The sequence below is a fragment of the Monomorium pharaonis genome, chromosome 4 (assembly GCF_013373865.1).
Source record: "Monomorium pharaonis isolate MP-MQ-018 chromosome 4, ASM1337386v2, whole genome shotgun sequence".
NCBI classification, from domain to species: Eukaryota; Metazoa; Arthropoda; class Insecta; order Hymenoptera; family Formicidae; genus Monomorium; species Monomorium pharaonis.
In genome coordinates, this window is record NC_050470.1 from 6,361,018 (window position 1) to 6,381,123 (window position 20,106).

The following is a 20,106-nucleotide window of genomic DNA, read 5'->3' on the forward strand; positions in this document are numbered from 1 at the left end:
CGTCGGCCACCTTCGGCCGCGGCCGCGGCCGCCGGAGCCGCCCGAACGGCGCGTTCGGCTAACGTCGACTGTCCCGGCAGTTCCGGCGAGGCCGCGTACGGTGCCCGTTTTTCCTCCGCGACGCGTTTACGAGCGATATACCGCGCGATGACGAGATACCGTGATTCTTACTCCAATTCGATTGGTCGTACCGGACGATATTGATATCTGAAACGCCAGGCACAGTGCGTGTGTTATATTATTTAATGCGTCTATAAGCGATTTTCCAATTCTCCCTCTTGTAAACGTTGAAACGATTGAGAGAGAGAGAGAGAGAGAGAGCGTCCACGCGTATTGGTTAGGCTTGGTACACAATGAAAAAGGATTAGACTGAATGATAAACGCTTCGTATACGTTTTCATAATTAAATTTCCGACCGTTCAATATAATAGAATTGTTTCTTATTGATTTTACATAGGGATCGTCGGGTAATCGAGGCGCTATGACAACGTACCGCGATATGACGCTCGCAATCGCAACTCGATCCGATAATTCTCAAGGCGTATAAATAAATCGTTGAGAGCTACTACAAATAAATACCCACGTCGGAACGTTTCCGTTAACGCGGTAACAACGATGTTTCTCAGCGTCGTCACCTTTTCGGAGTTCAACGTGATGACGGGGAGACGCGTCTTGAATCGCCGGAAACGGGAACGGTGTTATTACATCACACGCTGCAACACGTGTTGTTACGATTGCGCGCGCGTATGAACGGGGAACGGTTACGAGGAACGCGGCCGGTTGATTGAAATCGAGAGAGAGCCGACGATATTCGCGGAAGGAACAACGGACGGTGACGGAGACGCCCATCAATAACAACATCGAGGTGAGAAAGTATACGCGTATCTTATCGCCGTAACCTCCCTGCGTGGAGAAAGTAAACGCTTTCTTGCCTGTGGCTTAGAAAAGGATCGGGTGGTCAGAGGCATCCGGTTATGAGAGACGCTACTGACCGTACTATACATACATCCATGTACGTATATATACGTGGACTCTTCGAATCGCGACACGCGGTCGTGTACATACGTATATCGCGCTTATCAACTGTCCGGAGTGTCCTAACGTATATCGTAATGATATGTATACTTGCAGCGAATTTGGTTGCCTGCACACTGCATGCGATTTCTCCTTACCGGTGCCCTCGAAAAACTGCTACGCGTGAAAATATCTAAACGAAAGCGTAACGTAAGCTGGACAAAAAATGTCTAATTCTATACTTAGAAATATATATAATATTTAACGTTGGATATTTTGTCGAAGAAAATGAGTTTTTCTAATTATCATGTTATATGTATTTTTGTATTATTGTTATAAGTGTATAAAATATTATAATTTTAATTAAATAACTTTACGTAGCCTTTATACAGTGCGGAGCAGTGCAGGCGATCGAATTTGCTGATATCGCCGAACTCTTTTCTTTTTAAATAATTGCTAGCAAATTTTTGAATCATTGTGATTATGTAATTTATTTTCTTTTCGGGGAAATGTAATAATTTGTATAACATCGCATATCAACAGTCACTACTTCTCCAATTTTCGACCACAAGTTGATACTCTCAATTAAAAATTTTTTTTAATAAAAAAAGTAGTTTAGAGATGACGGATAGAGGAATTATAAGTCTTATTAGCGGGGCACATTATTAAATAATATGAAGGCCAATTAACTGAAATGCTGTCAATATAAAAAATATATCTAGCGACAGCCTTAAAGTCTTTGCACAATATCAGACAACAGATATTAGGAAGAGGAAATAAAAAGAAAGAGAAAGAGAGAGAAAGATTCCATTATTCCTTGTTCCTGTTACCTAACATTGTGCAAGGATCGTTAATCTCGATGACCTTTTTTAGAGAAAGTAACAAAAGAAAGAATCATTTCGATAATGATATAAATTGCTTCAAGGAATATGACAAACTAGACAATACGATATCTCCAAGGTGTGTATAAATGTTATGTCTTTAGACAATGTGTCTAAAAGATGTGTTAATGGAGTCTTTTGAGATATCTCGCGTTCCACGTTTGGACGAGTGGATTGTTTGAGTATTGTGTCAAACATTTTCTCACTTATTTTTTTATTTCAAGAATTGACTTTTCGGTGGAACACCTGTCTGAAGACAGCTTTACGCACACATTCAGCATTTCGTCAATGCATTTGTAAATTATTCCACGATGATCTATTCTATTATTATAATTTTGTCATCTTTTATAAAATCGTGATTTATCCAGTGACGCATCTAAATTGGTTATTGGAGTCGGGCAGAAGATTTTATCGAAAATTTACCACGATGTAGGTTCTTTTAATTTTGTCTCTACATTATGTTCATCGAAATCTTCAATTTATATAACGCCGAGAATTCAAATAGATCCGATTTATATTCTATTGAAATTTTTTTCGTGGAAAGACGATAAGAGCGAAATGTGATAGGATCTTAAATGAAGTTCGGATAGCGTTAAAAATTCATGCATGCATCCTCCAAATGGATGAGATCTCGCGAGACTCCGTCCGGCGCGATGCAACGCGCCCTTGACCTACCTTAACGTTTCTCGTTGCGCGCGGGTGGCACGCTTTAAACAATTGCGCGTATAAGGGCATGCAATTTCACCCACGTGTGACCGTGACGGGTCTCCCACATTGTAGAGAAAAGTATATTAAAAAAAAGCGTACATAAAAGTACAATAAAAATCGTACGCGAACGGCAAGTGTAAAAAAGTCTCATGATTTACAACGGAGATGCGCGCATCTTTTTGCTAAGTGATCTTTGCACATGTTTTTCCGCGTTATTCTACGTACTGCTTTTCGCGGTGCAAGCTTCGATTTTTTTTCCTAGTGCCGTACACATACAATTTGCACGGAACTTTGACGAGCATGCGACACATATGTTTTGTTCTACGTAGTCTTTAAGATGCCTTTTTCAAGTCTTTTACACATGTATTATCTAGGTGGAAAGACTTTTTATTGTCGAATTGACCGTGAGTCAAATAAAAATGTGATATTATGCTAGACTACCACTATATACATATCGCTTAAACTGACACATATATTAATGTATTATTTTATATAAATAATTTAAATTTAAATCTGTAATCATGTTTAATAATGAAATGATTCGTTTCTATGCATAATGCATTTATATAAAATAATACGTTAATACATTATGCGTAGAAAATAATCATTTTATTATTATAAGCATGATTATAGATTTTAATTTTAATTTCAACTTCAAGATTCCTCTATTCTCTTTTTTAAGAGAATAATTCTTCAATTTTAAGAAAATAATTCTTATTATAATATTATTATAAAGTTAATATTGAACACAGATCAAACATAGATTAAATTCAATAAGTGATTAAGAAATAAAACTGCCATGGCCGCGAGGCGATTTACAAATAAAAGGAATAAAACAACGCATTAAAACATATATATATATATTTTTTTTAATCTATAGATTTTCATACCGGTTATGTGCGAACATGAGTCGGAGAAGCGTAGAGATCTCCATATACGAAATATCTCTGAAATGTCACAATGTTACAATGTGTTTGAAAATTGAGGTAACTTTAAAATATTTCAATCGTTTCTCGCAATGGTCAATTGGCATTAACACGTGTATACGTAATATACACCATAAGTTCCGTACACACGTATCTCGGAGTGCACACGCGCGCGAGATCGACGCCGGGGTATCGCGGACGTGTGCACGGCCGCGTTCACGTACATGGCAACGAAAGGGAGATAGAGAGAAGGAGAGCGCGGGAGAAACGGAGAAAACGAAACTGCAGAGACGGATAAGGCCACGATTGCGTGGTGCTTGGATCACGTTCGAGTCAGGCCAGTCCTTCGTTTCTCCAAACGTATCCCGCGCGTTCCAACCGCCGCCGGATATTGGTCAATCCCGGGCGGCCGGCTTTTATTTGTTATTTATTTTTTTTTTCTTCTTATCCCGCACCGCTTACGTGGGTGCCGCGACGATCAGCTGGACGGCGCGAGAGACAGCAGCAGGCGCGACGATGCGCGGATGAGGAAGGGGAGGATCACGACGATCGATAAACGGCCTCGTGAATTACACGCGCCACGTGTACGGCTTGTCGCAACGAGTCGCGCGGCGGCGAGAGGCCGAAGACGAGAAGATCCGGAAAGTCCGCGTGATCCCGTCCCGCGTTATCGCGCGTTTCGACAGCGCTGGACGAAAGCACCGCCGCCGGGAATTATCGCGAAATTGTTTGCAAACACGGCACGATTAATAAAAGTGCACGAATAGTTCGAAGACACAGACCGTTTGAAGTACATTACGTACACATGTATAGCGACGTTCGGTCGAGATATTTCCGCTTTTATCCAGAGCTCGAGGGGAAAGGGGAGAATTTATCTCGGGGATATTTTTATACTTTGTCTTCAGTTATGTGGCCGATCGTGGCAGAAGGGGGAAGCCTCCGCCATTTATTTACAGTTTTGCAATTCGTTGAAGGGGAAAGATGAGAAAGGAAGATATCGCGTTACGCGCAATCGCTAAATTGATCGTTTTGTACATGTACTTTAGTTTTCTGCCCAACTTTCCGAGTGGAATGTCTCGCAGACTCGATTTTGGACTTTGTATTGACTGGGATTCTTTTGTTAAACGTGTGAAGATTACATGACAACCGATTACATGTCGATTAGAGCTGATTAAGATCTAACAAAGGCTTGGCAATAAAGCCAACTTATTACTTGAAAACTTTACGCCTAGAGTATATTACTTAAAAGATACGATAGGTATAGAAGAAAATGGGAAATTTAAATATCGGCAACAACGCGTCTGTTTAATACAACAGAAACTTATGGCGAAATCGATAATGAACCGTTTCTTATAAAAATTCACAGTAAAGTTTATAAGTATACGTTACTTTATGATTTAGTATAACATGTTATTTAATTGTTGGGTTCAGACACTTTACAATTTTGAAAACAAGTCAATTAATGGATTAATTGATAAAGACGCTAGATATGTTGCTTAACCCGTTCGATTTGATAATTCTGATCTATAATGAAAAGTTATGGGAACCGAATTCCTATATTATCTTCTCCAACAAGTGGTATAATTGCTACTTACTGGAATTAACACAGAAAAAGAGAATATTGTTACTTTGACAATATCTTTAGTTTGAAAATGAAAATCTTGAAATAAGATTGTATTGCGTCAAATAAAAAAAAAAATTTACTTGAATAAAGATTTATTTTAAGACTTTATATAATTTAATCAAGAAAATGATATTCTTGTATATTTAAGAATAATTTCCTTGAATGGAAAGGGAAAAATGTTGGAATAGAAAATACTGTATGCTCAAGTCGAAGATTATAATTTTCTTAGAATAACATTATCAAAATAATTATATTATATTCTTGAAATAATAATTATAGTATTGAAATAATATTGAACTATAATATTGTTGAAATTCAAGATTTTCAAATTCTTCTAAGAAGATACTATATTGTTGCGTATATATGAAACAATGAACGCGCTCATATGAGTATATAAGAGTTAATTTGACCCTTGTTTTTTTTCTGTGTACGTAAGTAACGGATAACCTACCTCAGCACGACATCGTTCAGGACAGGAATTATTGTCGCACAATAATCCGTAAAACTGGTTCTGTTTTTTTCTCTAAGATGACGACACCGCGTATCTTTTACCGTGCGCGCGCGCGTGTGTGTGTGTGTGTACGCGCGCGGGGCTGGCATTTTTAATAAGATTTTTAAATAATTTGCGATCTTTCGATACTTGCTGCCATTTGTGCGGGATATTTCGTCATGCGACGCGCGATTGACTCCGGTTGCGCCGTCGACGGTTCATTGATTAGCGGCCTGTACTATCGAACGAAATTTATTCGAAAATGGAATTTGCTCTTGGTAAACAACCATGCAATTAACGCACGTTCTTTTTTTTTGCGATTGTATATGTATCGGTGAGCATATTTTTACGCAAATTACGAGTACGCGGCTTGATTGCGCATCGCGAAAGTGTCTTAAATTGATATTTGCTTCTTTTTTAAAGGATTTTAATGCATGGTTAGCACGCTTTAATCAGCTAATAACAGACAGTCCTCAGTTGGCAAAGTTAATTAAGGGACAATGCTTTTAGAATGAGCGTGTAAACAGTTTAATTTCAAATTCTGTTAGAGATAAAACGATTAACTACACTAGCCAGACAGTTCTCACAATTATTAATTAGGTCCTCGCGTGTCCAGACGATTTCCGGTGCGCCACAAGTTCTGAATATTCGCATTCTCAATATAGATTCTCGATCCGCCGTGGGCATACGAACATGTATTTGAAGATTTAACTTCGAATGATACAATCCTTTGTCAACTCTCTTTGTTTCGTATAACGAATTGTTTATGCCGGATGTGCCGAAAATTATAATAATAATAACGTAAACGATAACCACTATCGTTTTTTGTTTAATCAGTTGATTTCATTAATGCTAATACTTTTGCATGATTTCATTTCTCAACGTCAAAGAAACCGGTTTAAATGTTAAAACTTTGCTTAAGTTATGCAAATAGTTGCTATATATATATATATATATATATATTAGAGTCGCTCAACAAGCCGGCAAAAATTTTTGGCAAAAATATTTAATGAACGATGAACCAGCGGATGTCATTATCGCGCGCAATACCTCGACTCTCGAACGATTCAGTCAGTGGTTATTTACGTGTCGTGATTGCGAATAAGTTAGTCATCGAGAAATATGCGGAATCCTGTTCGCTGATTAGAAAACAATGGAGGAAACGGGCGAGCGAATGCAAAGATCCCTTCGCCAATCTCGCACGTGTTGTTATGCACTGAACATTCTTTGCTAATCAGTATTTTCCATTCCTTCAAGTGATGGACTCATCGAGGGGCAAGCTTAATAATTTTCTTTCTTTCATACTTTTCTTTCGTATTTTATGCGATATATTATTTGCTAAGGAAAAATTGACCCTCCGAAGACGAATTGGCGTTTAAAACAAAGCTATCGGGACACTTTAGAAAATGGATGAATATTTTCCACCAATATCGTTCTGTCAGACTTCTTGAAAAGTTGAAGTTTGAAGTTGGAAATTTATTTATTCAATTTTTTTTCGTTGTACGCGAAAACACCGGCGAGAATTTGAATTAAAAAAAGAACGGATAAAAATAAAATGAAAAATGTGTTGCAATATCATCATCGGAGACTCTTCAAAGTTACAAACTATTTTTATCTTTTTTATTTAATCTTCTGGACTAAAAGAGACAGGTGCGTCATCGTTTTTCGACAAAATTTTCTTTGTCTCTTGCCACGGGCATATAACTGATGAAAACATCGATAATGATTATAGATATAAAACGCAATACATGATATATTTTAACAGTTTAATATTTCTGTTATTAAAATATTGTTATTAGAATTTTCATCTACAGATCTTTCCTCATTTTTTCTCTTTCCTCATTTTGATTTTGTTTTTAACAGCAAGATTAATTTTGCCGGAAAGGGGACGAAAAGACGTTATTCTTACTAAATTACATTATCTCACGTAAACAAGACGCAAATTTGTGAGCACGTGATGAAACGGTGGTGTAAATGTCACATTATTAATGTAAATGACAAAATTTTGCTGACGATTACGAGATGTCCATCGAAAGTTTATCTATCGATACGTTTGCAAAAAAGAAATTATTTTCGTTCGATTCAGTAACGAAAAAAGGTGATGCAATAAACTCAATTGTTTCAACGCAATGTGTAATAGCACACGTCACTTACACGGATGAGACAATAATAATTTTTGCCATTCTAAAGTAAATTTCTCAAATTTCTCAAATTTCTCTCTTTCGAACATTCCTAAATATACATTAGATAATAGCAATACACGGAGAGAATTTTCTCTTAAAATTTACCCTCAAAATCTGATAATTGTGGGATAATGTGTGACCTCGAGGAATTTTACTAAAAAATATAGCAAAATTCCTCGAGGTCATATATTATCTCACAATTACCAGATTTTGAGGGTAAATTTTAAGAGAAAATTCTCTCCGTGTATGATATTTTTCTCAGTAAAATTATTAATTCACGCCTTCTTGCAGCGCGCTTCTTAATGACTATTAAATTTACATAATTATATATTCACTATAATATGATAAAAATTAATTTTATTGTTCAATATAGAATTTAATTTGAATTATTACATATTAATCCACTTACTTGACGGTAAAACGAATATTTTATTTCACCTCATACGCTGGTCGCATATCACTTGCAAACATACGCACGCGAAATGGACTTCTTATAATCTCGGTGCTTAATCAGAGAGATGGTCAGTGATTGAAGCTTTTCTGTGTGCAAGCACTGACTTATGAATCGCGCATGCACCGTCACGCTGTCTTCATAATATATTGCACGATTTAATGTAACTTTCCATTATGGCACAGTCCAGTGACTCCGCGATGTGCAATAAACAGTCGAGAGAATGCAATCGCGTAAAATTGTCCCATTTTACGTTCCCGCTCGCGAAACTATCGTTTCGCCAAGAAACCGGATGTCGATAATCACAGACGATTATTACTCATCGCTTCTTGTGTACAGTTTAGCCGAGCGATGATTAGTTAATCCCTTGAAATTATACAATTATCAGCGATTTGAGGATGTTTCGGTTCTACAGTAACAGCTAAAAATTATCAAAAGTAAAAAACTGCAGGCTTTTTAAATTTATTCTTTTTTTTTTCTAATTAACAAGAATTTTTTGTAAGTACCCGAATTTTGATCCTGAAATTAGTAAAGACAATAGAACTTCGATCCATAGAGTTTTTTTAAAGAAAATTGCTGCAAATATTTTTCTACGCTTTTACATTACTTTTGTATATATTTAGTAAATATCTACAAATTTTGATATGGCTAAATGTTTTTTAGTTTTTATGCTAATAAATAATTTTTTTAATTGACTTGTGACACGATTTCCCAGAAAAACTGCTGAAGCTACTGAAGCTCAACTTTAACTTTTATATATATGTAAAATCTTTTCACAACAATTTCTAATTTTTATTGTTTGATAAATATTTGTTGTTTGATTCTTTAAAGATTAAAATTTTACACAATTTGTATCCATTTTTCTATAAATTGATTCTTGAAACTAAAAAAAGATAAAAAGTAAGTTAAACCGAAATTAAAACTAATCTACATTGGTAAAAGTGGATAACATTAACAAACTAAAGTGTGCGCTAATAGAAAAATCAAGTGATAAAGATCTTTTGTAGCTCTAATTTTGGCGAATCACGCGATTCCACGGGGGATTACCGTATTAGGAATTACTGTCACGAAGTAGACGTGCACACGCGTAACTAAGGACTGTTATCTGTCCCCGATATGTGGAACTCCTTATGCCAACAGGAACCGAAACGCGGAAGTCGCAACCCACCGGCACAAAATTACGCGCTACTTCCTTTGATAGAGAAGCCTTCTATCTTCGCATGTGGGAAGACACGACTCCAATTTCTCGCTCATTATTCAGCTTGTCAGTTAAGAAACCGAGGAATCATTCTTTATTGATGCGAAATTTCACATTAATTTCGCAGATCCTTTAATTTGCGTCTCGAAAAGTATGGCGTAAATGGATTGTAAATAAGAGATGATTGGTTCTTTTAAAATTATTGAAACTAATTAGCATTATTAGGAGATAATTTAAGACTTCATATTTTAAGTACCGAAAAGCCAAAATCTGCAATATATGGAAAGTCGATTGTAAGTTCGTAAATGTCAATTTTTTATTTTAAAATTGTCATAATGGTCTTGTTTATTTTAAAATATCTTATGTAATTAATTACATAATATATTTGCGTTTCCGAGTTTTTTTTCTTTTCAATGGCATATTCCAGCGTGCTTAAGAAAATTATATCTCTGGTAAATATTGATTCGCAAGATCAAACAGAGATTACGGATCACATTTTGAAGATAATTGCTTATAACTTTAACAAAAAAATGAAATAAAATTGTGAACAACGTTATTATAAAATATAAAAAAATTATTTGAGCACTGATGATATCAAATTGTTCATACCAACTATGAAAGGTTGGCAGGGGACGTGACTTTCTATAAATTTTAAATATAAAAATGGATTAAATTATACACGTCTCTCTTTTCGTAAAAATGTTAAACGTAAAGGTTTTAAAGCAGACCTACAGATCTATCTCGGTGCGCGCGCTAAAAAGTAACAAAGGCACGCATTATAATCGTCGAGATCTCAAGATCTCGGGAGCTACGGCCTCCGTCGAAGTACGGCGACGTGGATATTGCGAAATCCGACAATGAAGGTAACGTTCATTCACCGTGATACCCGCAAGCTTTCTTGCGAAGGACATACCGATACAGCGAATCGACCTTCACGGGAGCCCTGTCCTCCATAGAGTACATCGATTTCGTCCAATATACTTGACTCCAATTAAGGTCTGGCGAATTTGCCTCGGCAAAGGTTTACAGATCCCGTGAGAATGTGTCCTCTGCACGATTGTTTTTTTTCTTTCCATAAATATCGTGACTATCACTGCAAAGACGTGATAAAATTAAACGCATGAAAAATCACTTTTTATATGTTACCTTCACCTAAATATATCAATGTTGTTAAATATCAATGTTTTTTTTTTTTTATTTCCTGACATTTTTGCATTATTTTATCATGCAGAAGATACTCATGAGAAATTCAGATTTCGCCTTTTCGTAACATAAGTAGTTTTACTTTATTGCTATTACTACTGCATTTGGAAATGCACTTTCGCTCGAAAGTTAGAATTTTCATCGGCGTTCCTCCACTAATAAAATTTCGCGCGTGGACGTAATTTGCTGACACGTGTGCATGCGTTACGTGAACATGAACTCGCGCGCGTAATGAAATCCGGCGAGTTAATATAAAAAAAAATCCAAGCTTGACGTCGACTCGGCATTTTGCGCTGTATACTTTTGTACAATTGAGACGGGGTTTCGCGTTCTCGTGCGACGAATAAACGAGCCAGCCTTGCGTGAAACGCGCGTCGCATGCGATTTGCGAAACGCAAATCCGCGCGGCGCATGGGACTGTCTGCCTACGCGTTGCGCTTTTGCCGGGATACCGGTCTGAAGTCTGGGACAAGGAATCGACGAAAAATTCTCGAACCGGTTCGCCGGCTGTTTCGTTTTACGCCTCGGATGCCTCGGGAGAACAGAGGCGAGGGAGAATAAGAGAGAGAAAAATTAGCTTAGAAGCGTCCGCTCCTCGTCCTGCGAATCGAGACGATCTCGAGGAAGTCGCTGGCGAGAGAGAGGATGTTATGGATCCTCCTACGCAGAGCGCACGGAAACGACATAATGGAAGGAAACGTTGTAGAAGGGAGATAAACGAGCTGCGGGGGAGAGCACTGGCTTGAGCACATGCCCGTAGGATGTATTCTCAAAACTGAAAATGTATCCTATGTTTATATGGGAAAAGTGTGGGAAAAGATAAATAGATTTCGCGATTTCAATGGCGGATATTACGAGTGTTATCATTGAAGAATTTAATTGAATAAGGATCGGTTGTTCCAACTTCTTGGTAAACTTACCTATTAGATAAATATATGTTCGTCTTTATTTATTTAAGAAAAGAAATGAGGATAGACACATGCTTACCTGGTAGATAAATTTACCAAAAAGTTGGGACAACCGGTCCTTAATCCTTTAATAGGACTTTTTATCAAGCTATTTAGGGAAACTGAGGACATACGTGTTGCATGTCAAAGTGTTGCCAAAAATATAAAAACTTCATAGATTGTTCTATTATTACATTTGAGTATCCGTGTAAAAGAGCATTATTCTTTTATTGGTTTAAAAGTTGTTTAAATTTTTATTCTTATGTAAAATCGTGTTTTGCAGTACTTATTTGCAAATAGCATTAAATCAAGTTTTTCTTTCATATTTACTAATAAAATTAATAAATATTCGTGCAAGTATTTGTGCTTTATTCGAATCTAATTGTTTAAAAGCTTTATTGTATAAAACTGCAGTAAACTACGGTCATTTACACTGCATAAGCCGTTATAAGCCGCATTATTAATTGTTTTGTTTCTTAAAGCTGGTTTCAGTGTTAAAATTAACGCCACTTACGGAACTTCATTGTTTAAATTTTTCTCACGCGATATGGTGCCGTTGTCATCATCGTTATCATTCGTTAATAACAATCTTATCGCTATTACGCACTTTTTTTTTTTAATAGAATTTTCCTCATGAATTTAATCGATTTAGATCAATATCTATCAATCGTAGATTAATTTAACTTTAATCTCGGTTTAACTTACTTGTTATCTTATTCTAGTTTTAAAAATTGAGAACAAGTTGAATGAGATTAAAGTTAATCTACGTTGGTAGAAACGGGCCTCGGTCGATTTAGAGAAAATTTAGTCGAAATGACAAAAAGTTCGTTGGATGTTTCCCTTTCGAAAGCATTCTTTCACGTCCGACCCACGTCTGGCGAAAATAACACGGGGAAACGGAGGCATTACGACGTGCACAGGATGCGCATATCCTTCTCCAGATCTTGCTTGTGAAAAAGTTCTTACCTGACCGTGGCGACCCGCTGGGACTCGTGTAGTGCCGGCGGGCCATTACGGCTGCTTCACATAAATACTCGGCCGACTAATTCCGAGCAGGATACACAAAGGCCAAGCGATAAAAGTAAATAGTAGGCACAGGATGCGGTCAATAAAGCGGGACGCGAGCGAAAAGATAGTTAATTTTCTCTGCGGTTGTAATATCGGATCTGTTATTCCCGCGGAAGTCACACCTCTGTGGCTAATATTAATGGGAATCAATTTAAGGAAGGAGACGCTACGCGGGATTCTAAAATGCGGGTAATTAAGTAAGACACAAATAGCGGGTTAGAAGTACAAGGCAAAATAAACTCGATTTATTTATTTCCGGTCTGGCTTTTTACGTCCGCGAGAACCTCGTCACCCCTCGGCTGGTTATTTAAAAACCCAGCTGAGAGATCATATTGTGCGCTGATTTCCATGGAAAATGATTAATTGCGCGGGTGCAAGTGCCAGGCATTTAACGTACTTCAAGTCCCGGCATTCTTGAAATCGAAACGGTGAAAGGCGAGAATTTATCTTAATGTGTATAATACACGTGAATTCATCGATTTCTTTCTACGATTGAAATGTGCAAATGAATTAGCCGGCAGTAAGATATTAACTAAATCTAATTGCAAATTACGTCGAGCAACACTCGCGCGAAACTTCGTCACTATAAAGTATGCAGATAACGCGTAGGTTGTGACAACGTTAGCATTCTTAGAAGTAAGTTATGCGCGGTTTTGTAATGGTTTTGTGCTAAAGGTCTTGTTTTGCTCCGCGCTCGTATTGCACAAAGTCATATTTTTCTCATTCAAGAAAACTTATTTCCACTCCCGATAACACCGAAAGAGCCGCGAGTTTCCTTCAAACTCGCATTATTTACCCATTTACCGTTATTTATAACTGGAAGTCAGGTTCAGGGAGTGAGGTTTGGTTTCTTTTTTTTTATTACCAAATGCGAAATAATCTCACGGTCCCTGCCATTCGGAAGACCGAAAAACCGCGGACCGACACGTTTCGATCCCGGGGAAACGTATTTACTCCGATTTCCGTCTCGTTAAATACGAGGAAATCGGAGCTCGATGACTGCAGCAATTCACAGAATGACAGAGTGATGCGGCAGCGCGCGATGACCTCAGCGATCCCGTCCGTGATTTCCAATTCGAAAAGTAGGATGACGTATCCGAAATGACGTATCCCAATCAGATATGCGCGTGTACGCGCGATAAGGTCCACGCGGGAGTGTGGGTGCCGGTGTCGTGACGACATCACGCAATATGTATTTACGTTTGCGTGAAGACGCGCACGTATCGTCGCGTGTATGCACGCACAATGCGCGATTGCGTCAGCGTGGAGCCATCCCTCTCCCCCCCCCCTCCCTCCAAAAAAAATAAGACGTCGACCCCCCGAGATACGCGAGAGAAGGTATACATCTCCCGACGATAGTGTTAATCAATGACTCTGGCTCGAGAGAAATGTCAGCTGATAAAGGCGCTTCTCGATCTTTCGCGAAAAATCCAGACGCACTCTCCCTTCTCTTTCTTTCCTCTTCTCTCGATTTCTAATTGTACGGATCCAAATAACGAAGCGTCTAGGAGTATGCCAGTAAATTTGATTGTAGAGCAAATTTCACTGTGTCCTGCTTAACCCTCCGCGTACCAACCGGTCTGGCTCGTTTGAGACCCCATACAATGCTACTGATTCAAATTCGAACATGTATATACGAAAGAAATACTTTTTCAGACACTTACATAAATCCTATATTTTCTAAATGTTGAAAGAATTTTTTTACCAGAATTTTTTTCAAATTCTTAGAGTCGAAATTCTTTAGATTCCAAAGAGAATAGAATTCAAACCCTTTGGAAAAAAAAACGCTCGTTTACCACGCTGATCTGACTAAACAGGGAAAAATAAGCTGGTCTACGGAGGGTTAAGCTCCAGTTTTTGCCGTTGCGACCTGCCAGCCGCAACATAACAACAGAAATGCAACGGGAATGGAGGATATCTTGCCATCGTGATGTCATTCACAGCCCGCTCGTTTGTAAACACATTTCCACCGATTGCTAGAGTTCCATTAATATTAATATGCAATACACATTTGCAAAATATGCGGGTTAACAGGTTTGTCTGGGGAAGTAGGAAGAAATTAAAGCGAGAGATCGATTGAAATCCGGGATAGTCACGGAATACAATTAAAATGCTCATACGATTTAATTTGAGTCTCCCGCATCCGTAATTTTCTGACCTCGCGTCGTTTCTTGCTCGCCAGGCTTATTTTCTTTCCGAGGCAAATTCTTGTCGCTTCGTAGATCATTTGCATGGCAAAACGCGAAGCTACTCTTCATTCGCGCCTTGTCTTGCGTCATTTTCCACACGCGTGTCAGCGTGCGGCGAAGCAACGAGAGCTGCTAAATGTTTAACGCAATTCTAGGCGAGCACGCAGAGCACACGCGCGTTACACTGGCGGAAACGCGGCTTGTGTGTTACGACGTGATGATGCAATCCCGTCCTTTAGGAAGTATCCGCGCGTTTACGTCCATCGAATATGTATGAAATTGACGTCTTTTTCAGAAAAAAAGACAAAGAAAAAACAAGAATGTTAATCAATATAAATTAATATAATTGCAATTTTTTTTTTTTTTTTTTTTAGGAAAGAGAGATGAGATTATTAAAGATCTTTCTTCTGCATTGACGCAAATGCTTAAATTATATAGGCAATAAACAACTCCGTTGCAAAAGCAGACAGCCGTATTTCCATATATACATATATCCCTCGAGCGTCTTTCCACTTGTCGTGCGAATATGCTTCGCGTTTAATTTGATTGATTCGCAAGTGAATTGCCAATAATTCACGGTTTCTTTGAATTTCCGAGGATTAATCACTGATGGGGAAATAAGAGTTTCTGCGCGCGGAAAGATTAGTTTTCATCTAATTGACGATCGATTCAAACGTCACGAATCAGGGCTAACTAAGCATCAGGAATATTGATAGCCGACACGCACATACGCGAGCCTCGGTCGTCAGTGGACTCTTTAAATGAAAATTTTTTTCCCTTTAAAAAGCGATGCCAATTCCCCACAGACAGAGATTTCATTTGAAATTTATCTAGCAAGAGATATACTCGATACAATAAAAAAGAACCGGAGGAATTGCGCGCGATAACCAGTAGATTTCCAGCTAAATTTCCGCTAGGAGCGGTATGTGCCATTTGGGTTTGTCATATGCGCGATGACGTCAGAGACGAGTACATTCCCGCGATAAACCGCGCGCTTATAAAAGTACGTAATCTACGGAAATTCAGGTTAAGACCTCGAGAAGAAATTTCTCTGCTTGCTTAATCAAATTGTCCACATCTGTCGAGAAATAAAAAATTGAGTTTAACATTGAAGTATCTTCGTGTAATAAGCATATGGTCTTTATTTCTGAAATGTTGCATAAGCTTGATAATAATTTTTCAGTTGAATGAAACGAAGAAAGAACAAGCAAAGCGCAGCCTTAGAAGCGGGATTTTTTCTTTTTTAATAATTCGATTTTCATTTTATATTTTCGGGCGAATATATCGCGTCGCGATAAACGCGTTCTCGATTTGAACGCCGAGAGGTATAAAGAATCGAACTTGACATCGTTCGAGGTTTTCTTCAGCGCCGCGCGCATAATATCATAAATCTCCGCCGCGACGCCTATCCTTGCTTGTGGATGACCTAGTTGTAACGTTTAAGTCGTTTAAATCCCCCCCGAAGTATCGAGAACGTAGACGTTCGAGAATTTATCGAACCGAAGGCCGACGAGAGCGGATCTCGCCAATACGGTCCGCCGCGATCGATATTAACATTGTTAGCGCAATCAGGAAAATCAATTTCAGAGAGAAACTTTTTTTTCTGTTGCAGAAACAATTGCCTCCCCGGCTTATCTTCTCCTCGCCATCAAGGAGAGGCGATAAATGAAACGCGTAAGAGATCTCGTTTCAATTTTGCAGTCTCTATCTCGAAAGGCCTCACCAAACATTTTTATCACGTTAATGAGGATAAATCCTTAAGCATATAAAGGCAGAGGAAACGTGCGATTTGCGCAAATAAAGCCGTCATATCAATCTTTTGAAAATGTTTTCGAACGTAAGTTTCTCCATATTCCCGGAATGTTTAACGAAACATCAATGAAATATTCCACGAACGTTTATACGTAACCACGAGTCAATAACTGGAGCACGCTTGCGCTTATGTGCATTACAATGCAATTTTTCTATATGTCTGCTCAATAAAAATAAACATTCCAAGAACTTTGATATACGCAACCACGGGTCTACATTTAATAACTCGAGCACGCTTACCTGTAATTTTCACAATTTTCTTTCTTTTTTTTTTTTTGAGATAACAAAATTTATATCGATTTTGTCTAACGTATCGCGGCGTCGTCGCTGCTCCCAGACGCAGAGATCTGTTACAGTCTGCGGCTAAAACATCGGCAATCATAATCGAGGCTAAATAACAACTTGCAAACCTTGAATCTCGAGTGCGAGAGTGTCAACTGCGCCATTAGTGTACGATGTCTTTATCACGGCGTTGAAGAATTGCGTCGAATTACGACGAAAGAGATAAGCGCTGAAACGTGCGGAGGAACATTTTTTTTTTCACACGTTCCCCGATAAAGGCGAGAACGGTGAGCGACGAACGGGTACGCGGACTGATGATTGACAGCGGACGACGAAAATAGGAGGAAGCGGCTGAGCAAACGGATTTCGACGATATCACAATGAATTGGAATTCTTAAAGCTGCGTCCCGGAAATTGCGTCATCCGCTATACGATCCGCTTCCGGTACCGCAACGTTGCAACGTTCGCACAAACAAATTCCAGGGAGACATTTCTAAACGTTTCTAGAGAGTCGCACACAGCTAGCGTCAGTTCGCGAATTGCCTTACAATTAAATGTGCCTGCATTAAGTTTCCATTTCTGCGACAGCGTTTAAAATTTTGTTTGCCGAAACGTCTCCCTCGCAAGCGTCTCAAAATGCGCGTTGAAGATACGGTTGTAATATTACCCAGCCATAAAAGGTGTTGAAAGTGCAAAAACAGGTATCGTCTTAACGGAAAAAAAGAATGAATCGTCAAAAAAATCAGGAGGAGTCGTCGTTTTTAGCGAAATGTTCAATGTCATACTAAGATGTTAATCGACATTGCGAAATTTTATTACGTAAAATGATAAACGCTACCCTCGACGTTTTCGGTGAAACGTAAACAGGAAGACAGATAATACGCGCCGTTTCTTTGTGCGGTGCAGCAGATAAGTAGCTTAGTAAAGATTCAGTATTTATCTTTGCATTCTTTTGTGATTCAAGCTGCTGATCCAGATTAACAATATTACGAATGACAATATATTTATTCTGATATAGAATTTTTTGACGTTTGCGTATCTATGATTTATATATATATATATATATATATATATATATATATATATATATATATGTATGTATATATCTCTTTTTGTCTGAACTTTTGTCTGTCACGTTCTTCGAACTTTTTCCTTCTTCTTCACTTAATCGCACCTGCCTTGGGAACGAAGGTCAACACTCCAAGGCCAGAAGCCTCTTAGTAATGTTAAACAGGAAGGGTATTACATTATCAAATTCAATATGCCCTTATCAGAGGGACAGTACGGCCACAATGTAGATTACAAAGTCAACAATGTGTATTTATTATCAAGTTGGATAAGTTTTTTTTTCTTAACTAAATTAAATTGAAGTGGTTTGTAAGATTAATTACTTGTAAAATAAATTTAATTGTGTTAAAAGTTGAGCGAAAAATTAAAACTTAGTTGCATGAAAATTAAATTAATTTTGAAAAGCATTATCATATAAAATTTAAATATTGTAATTTTTTTTAAATACAATTACTCTAAAAATTATAAAGCAATTATAATATGAATCATTAAATAAATTAAGATAACACACGTAAATTAAGATTACACATTATATAAAATAACAAGGAAGTTTTATTTTCTACATGGAATTGCATTTTTCTCTTTTATATAAATTTTTAATTTAGGAAAAAAGTTAGTAAGTTATAGTTTCTATGTTTAAAAATAATTAGTTGAAACTAAAAATTGAGACACATTTAAAATAAAATAAATTAAATTAAAAATTATTAATCTTATTATTAAACTTTTAACTTTTACGTGTGTATCTGTACATGAATGTCCCATGTAATATAACGAACTCGTGGGTTTGCCAAGCTCAAAGGGTTGCAGCGTGCGGATTTTCCCTGCAAGTACGTTCTTCGAACAATAGGGAACAATAGGAACTACAAACGATTTGAAGGAAGGCACTTTGCTCGGCGACTGGAATGATGCAGGATTAAGTCGTTTCCGCGGTTAATTTTACGTCGTATGGGGAGACTTGAAAGAGCACGCACGTGGCAACGATCGTGCTCACCCTCGAGGCAATACCATTTTTTCGAAGTAACCACCCCCGCCTTTACTCCAGGCGGCTTTATACACGGTACCGCCTTTGTCGTATGCGCGTTGTCGTCGAATCTCCCGGCGAGATCTTCCGCGCCGATCTGTTTGTCGTACATCCGTCGAAGAACACGAAAACCCCGGAAAAAGCGGATTTACTGTGAATGGGGTGCGGAAAAAGCGGCCCGAATGAATGAGCCGGATGCGCGCGGAACAGATCGCTTTACGGCCGACTTCCGGGGTTGTATATCTTGCATTACCTGCTCCGACGGGAACAGGCATCGCCCTGGCACGATTTCGAGATGCGAGAGAGAGGAGGGATCGTACGGCAAAAAGGTCAACGCAGCTGCCTTCTTCTCTTGACCGGTTCCCATCGTTTGGTCAGGCGCCATGTTTTACCCTTTCGCTTCTTTTTTATGACACTGAGAAAAAAAAGTAATTGATTCAATGAAAAATTTTTTGTTGCGGGCTGCCAACAAAAGATATACTCAATACAGCAATACATGGTATTGCAATAATATAAATACATAGTTCAATCAACATCATTAACTTGCATTAACAGCGAATATTATTATATTAAGTATATCTCTTGTTGGCAGCCCGCAACAAAACGTTTTGTTGAATCAATTACTTTTTTTCTCAATGTAAAGATACGTGTAGCTGGCTTTGTCGAAGAATACGTTATTATTTTTTTACATACACATGGATGCACTTAATCTTTTTCTCAAATAAATATAACTTTCTTTAGAGTATATATTATTTGAAAAGTCAAACAATTGCATTTTTTTGTTTATTTCAAACAGGTTGGTGGAACTACATTGGAGAATACTTCAATGCATAAATTTCTTTGAACTTAAGGAAGATTGTTAAAGCTAGAGAAACATTTTTCCGTGCAAAATTATTCTATGCCATTGTACTTGTCCTCACAAATTGAGGATGGTAGCGGGGCTCTTTGTCATTTGCACGCATTGTTAAATTTCTTTTATAATCCTTTCGGAATCCGAATCTTTATTCACCGAAGGAGAAATCTGAATTATGCATCTGCCCG

General features: G+C 37.9%; 1 protein-coding gene across 7 annotated transcripts in view; it reads left to right on the plus strand.

The window, feature by feature from the left end:
• Positions 1–20,106, plus strand: part of LOC105837449 (probable RNA methyltransferase CG11342) — a 28,075-nt gene that overhangs the window by 2,847 nt on the left and 5,122 nt on the right. For 2 of the 7 annotated variants that reach the window (XM_036286074.1, XM_036286075.1), the window contains exon 2: positions 16,495–16,719. The exons of 1 other annotated variant lie outside the window; for it this stretch is intronic. The gene's annotated coding sequence lies outside the window, so the exon portion shown is untranslated. Of the gene's footprint in view, positions 1–89; positions 866–16,494; positions 16,720–20,106 lie in introns of those variants that run through there. 4 more of the 7 variants (XM_036286073.1, XM_036286072.1, XM_036286076.1 and 1 more) reach the window with 4 other exon arrangements.